The sequence below is a fragment of the Talpa occidentalis genome, unplaced genomic scaffold (genome assembly GCF_014898055.3).
Source record: "Talpa occidentalis isolate TD23 unplaced genomic scaffold, MPIMG_talOcc4v2.1 talOcc4.11, whole genome shotgun sequence".
In the NCBI taxonomy this organism is placed as follows: Eukaryota; Metazoa; Chordata; class Mammalia; order Eulipotyphla; family Talpidae; genus Talpa; species Talpa occidentalis.
The window spans coordinates 101,901,963-101,907,147 of NW_023601104.1; positions in this window are offsets into that span (position 1 = coordinate 101,901,963).

Here is a 5,185-nt window from a genome sequence, read left to right on the forward strand (position 1 = left end):
TCGTGGCAGGAGCCCTGGTCGGGAGGGGATGTCCGTCTGGGCTCTTCGGTGCGTGCAGCTGACCTACGGCTTCCCGGCCACACGGGCGGCACCTCTCCCTTGCCCGCCCAGCCCCGGGCGTCCGCTGAGGCGGGGCCTGTCAGGGCCGCTCCCCCTCCCGAGGGTGCGGGGTGGCCAGCATCCGGCGCCACCTGGCCTGCCTGCTCATACCTGCCGTTGCCGCGGTGTCCAGCACCGCCTCATCCGCTCCCCCGTGCCTGCTCTGGCCTGGGCGCCCGCCCGGGCCGCCTGCTGCACAGCCTGCCCTCGGCCGTCCTTCCCTGGGGCCTGTCAGTGGCTGTTCCCTGCAGAGGCGTCTCCGCCCACCTCCTCACCGGCTTGGGGTGCCCAGCAGGGGGTACACAGCTGCTGTGGTCTCCAGGCTTCCGCTGCAGAGCCTCCCCAGCCCTCCGGCTGGGCCCTGCCGTTTGCGCTGCCCTCAGTGGCCGCGCTTCCCCCCCAGAAGCCCCGCGCAGCGGTGTCCGCCGTTGGAGTTCCTGCCCCATGCAGGGCCCTCTGTGTGCTTCCAAGGCCGGGGCCGCCGGGGGCAGCTGCCTCCTCTCTCCTTGCCTGCTCTGGGCCGTTCTCCCCGGGGGCTTGTTGGCCCTCGTGGCTTTCGCTCCCCACCCCCGCGACCGAGACCGTCCAGTTCCGTGGCTGGGCGCTCCTTGCTGGGCAGAGGAATGATTCGCTGTCCTCTTGACGACCCGCCAGGCCCCTCCGTCCATGCCATAGGGGGCGTCAGCCCTGACAGCTGGCGAGCCAGGCCATGGTCCTGGGGGGCGGGTCTCGTCCACCTGGCTCAGGGGTGGCGCCCCTGCCCCTGCCCCTGCCTGCCTGGCCCGACCAGAGCCCTGCTGGCCACCGCTCATGGGCCCTGCCCACCTGGGTGACAGCAGCCCTTGCGCCGGGTGACCCCTCAGTCGGTGACCAGTGTGAGCCCCGCTTTGTAGGCCTGGCCCCGCAGGGGTGTGTGGAGGAGCCCGGCCAGCCACTGCTGGGCCGCCGCCTGCCGTCAGAGGCCTCCCCCCGAGTGGCCGTGGGACGTGAGGCGGCGCATGGCCAGGCTGGGGTTCCGCCAGCAGGCACAGGGCCGCCCCCGCCCTGCCCCTCCTCCCTGGGAACCCCACTGAGCCCCGCCTCGCCCCTCCTGGCCTGGTCCTCAGTGGGGTCGCGGGCAGTCCAGAGACAGGCAGCGTCCGTGACTTTGGAGGCAGGGACCCCGCGCTCCAGCCCCACCACCACCCCCAGCGTCTCCCGCCATGGAGGCCCCCGGCCACACCGAGGTTGGGGAGAAGCGTGACAGGTGCCTGATCACAGCGTGAGTCCAGGGCCCGGCCAGGGGTGGCCAGTGAGGCCTCCTGAGGAAGGCTCGCGGAAGCTGGGAGAGAAGGCGGCAGTGGACGCGGGGCAGCTCAGGACCACTGTGCAGCTGGGCAGCACCGCGGGGCCAGGGGGCGGGGAGGCGGGGTGAGGCGCTGGGGCAGGTGGCCCTGCCAGCGTGGCTTGGGGTGCATCTGGGGCAGAGCTGGGCCCCAGCCCACTGCCCCTCTGGCTCCCTGGAGCTGCACTGGACCTCAGGAGGGGGCGGCGTCCCGGGGGCAGCGCCCACGCGGCAGGCTGTCAGGCCCTCTGCTCAGGCCCCGCACCCTCCCCCGGAGCCAGGACTCCCTGCTCCGGGGAGGGGCGCTGCGCGGGCCGAGGGGGCGCCTGGAGCCTCCAGGGGTCCCGCCAGGCGGGTGAGCGTCCCCAGCCCCAGCCCCGCGCGGAGGAGGCGCCGGCGGGGCGCGGGGCTCGGCCCGGCTCTCGGGCGCCGCCCAGCGGCGGGGGCGCGGCTGCTCGGCCCGGCCTGGGCTGCGGTCGGCAGCTCGAGGCCCGCTGGGCGTGGGGTTCGCCCCCAGTGGACGCTGGACGGGCTGAGCCCCGAGAGCGCCGCGGCGCCGCTGGGTGGACGGCGGGCGTGGCCGCCGGAGCCCGAGGGCCGTCTCCGGGGCCGCGGGCCGGTCTCGCCCTGGGGGCTGGACGCGCCGTCCTGGAGGCCGCGCCTGCCCGCCCGACGCGCCTGGGGTTTCCAACCCCGCTCCGGAGCCCAGCGCCTCCCCGAGGACCCCGGCGCTCCCCGCACCCGCCCGGGTTTACACTCGGCTTCGCCGGCTCTGGCCGCTCCTCGGCCGCCAAGGTGGCTTCTGTGCAAAATGCCCCAACCTGTAACTCGGTAAAAGGGGCAGAACCGCCTCCCCGGGGGCGCAGGGGGAGCCCAGCGCGGTGGGGCTGACCGCAGCCCCTGCAGCACCAGTCCCAGCCCAGGGAGCGGCCCTCCTGTCTCCCCACTGCTCCCCTCAGCCGTGGGTTTCAGTAGATCCGCCTTTTCTGCTCCCTGCTGTCTCTGGGGTGTCCTCTCACCCCCCAACTCTGGCCTGCACCCTAGTTTTTTTTTTAAATGTGGCAGAAGGGCCTCCCCGGTGGCGCAGCGGTTGAGCGCTGGGTTGCGAAGCTGCCCGCAGCCTCTGAGGCGCCGGTTCGATCCCCGGCTGCTCCCCGGCCACCGGAGGAGGGTCCCACATGGCGCGCAGACCTCTCCCGCCACCCGCTGCCCCCCTCAGCAGTGTACCTTGGTCCTTCTGCCTGCTCTGCTCCCCACTCTGGCTCTGGTGAATTCTCTCACCCTCCCGTGCTTCTGACTGTACCCAGTGCTTGTATAAATAAATAAATAAATCTTAAAAAAAAAAAAATGTGACAGAAGCTGGGCCGCCCCGCACTGTGGCTGCAGTGGCTCCTTGCGTCTGACCTGCTGTTCACCGCGTGAGGTCCAGGGTGGGCCTTGCCTCGCCCCTGTGTCTAGACAGCCCCCACATAGCCAGCAACTGCAGGTCAGTGACCGTTGGAGGCCTCAGACCGCCCCAGTGGGCCCTCCAGCACCTGCCCCCAGGGCGGCCTAGAGTGACCTCCTTAGGACCTTACCAGCTCGTCCTGCTTTTTTGAACTTTTTTTTAATTATTGTGGCAAAATGTAAGCCCCACCACAGTCACCCCGAGGCAGGCCGATGCGCATCGCACGCCCGTCTCCCCACCCAGACTCAGCCCCCGCTGCCCTGTCCCTGCCCCGCCTGCCTCCCCGGGCCTCATGTGGGGGCCCAGCCCCGCTGGCCTGGCGTGCAGCAGGGGTGCTCGCTGCCCTAGCCCTCCTGGATGGCCCCGTGGTGACCCGCCTTGCGTGGCAGGTGCCTGCCGTGTCCCTGCCTTGTGGCCACTGGGGCACCTGCTGGGAGCGGCTCACTGGCCCAGGGTGGCCTCACCTGAGCCCCGGAGGAGCCCCTGACCCCAGGCCCTTGTCCTCCCAGCCCGGCTGCTCCACTGGGCTGTCCTGCTCATCAGTGGGATAGCAGCCCCACGTGCCCCGCCGCGCTCCCGGTTAGCACCTCCCTGCAGGGACGGGGCTCGGCCACTGCTGGTCCCCTGCTGGCCCCCAGGCTCCCCTCCCTGTGGCTTCCCTCCCCCATGGGCCCGCTGTCTCTGGGCCTAGGAGGGCCTCTGCGGGGGTCAGTTTGGGCCCCTCTCCAGGTCTCCTGGCTCCCTCTGTCCTTCCCTAGGTCCCTCCATATGGAAGGACCACAGCCATGACAGCTGCTCCCCTAGCTCCACCTGCACCCCAGATTCCACAGGCAGCTCAGGGTCCTCGGGTCTCTCCACCTCTGTGCCCAGCTCACCTGTTCCCCAGACCAGCCAGCAGGGGTTCCAGGTGGACCTCTGGGCATGGCCTTGCCTCCCCGTCCCTTGCCTCGGAGGAAGTCAAGTCCGGGAGGAAGAGGCGCAGAGAAGAAAGACCTCATGGAGCGCCACCTGCCCAGGTGGGGGCCGGAGGTGGTGACGCCGGCAGGACGCTGAGTCTGAGGGTGGGGCTGCCCATCCAGGGAGGGCCGGGCGGGGCCTCGGTGAGCAGCCAGGTCTGCGCCAGGCCAGGAGGTTGCAGGGCAAATTCCCGACCTCTGGGCTGGAAGCCAGCGGCACCCGGAAGCCAGGGCCGGGGTGGGGCCGGGGCTTCCAGGCGCAGGTGCTGGCGGAACAGGCGCCGCCCAACCTGCATGCCCACCTCTCCCTCCCCGCCCCATCTCTCCCGGGCCAGGGCCTCAGGGTGGACACGGGCCTGGCCCGCCTCTTCTCCCCCCCAGGGAGCTCAGAAACCCCTCCCAGCCCCGGCGCAGCAGCCCTCCTCTGGCACCACCGCGGCGGGCGACCTCCGGCCAGGTCCAAACTCCTGGGTGAGCCGCGCAGGTCCCAGCCCCCGCCTGCCTCCCCCACCGCCCCCGACAGCCGGGGCTCCCGTCAGGGGCCTCGGCCCGGGCGTCGCCGTCCGACCCCCCGCGGAGCGCGCGTGGACGTGGGGGCTCGGCCCCGACCCCAGGGCCAGCCCAGCCGCCAGGGCTCGGCAGGCGGCGGCGCGAGGGCGGGGCGCGGGCCCGGGCCGTCCCGCCGTGGTCGCCCCGCGGCCCGGCCCCGCCGGCGCCGTCCTCACCCCACTCCCAGGGCGCCGTCCACTGCGGCGCGGGCCGGCCCCCCCCCCGGCGCTGATCCCCGCCCCGCCCCGCCCCGCCCGCCGCCCGGACACCCGCCGCCCCTCCGCGGCGCCCGCTCTGGGAACGGCCCGCGGCGCGGCCCGGGCCGGCGGGCACCTGGGACCCCGACTCCAGCCCGCGCCCGCCGGCCGGCCCGGAGGGCGGGAGGGCGGCTGGGACTCGGCCCCCCGGTCGCCCCCGCCCGCCCCGGGGCGCAGGGCGAGGCGCGGGCTGGGGGCGCGGCGGGGCCGCCGACCCCCGGGGCGGCCTGCACGGCCCGCGGGGCCCGGGGCGGGGCGGCCGGCCGCGGGGCCGGGGCGCGCACCTGGCGCCCTAACCTGGTTTCCGGCGCGGGCGGGCGGGGCGCGCGGGGCGGGCCGGGGGCGGGGCCGGGCGGGGCCGGGCGGGGGGCGGGCGGGGCCGGGCGGGGGGCGGGCGGGGCCGGCCGCAGACGTCAGGGACCCGCCGCGCGAGGCCGCCGGCGGCCGCTCTCCGTGCGCTCGGCCGGGGCTGCCGCGAGCGTGCGGGCCGCGCCGGGCTGGTCCTCGGCGGCGGCCCCGCCCAGCGCTCGCCGGCCGGGCGGGAGGGCCGGGC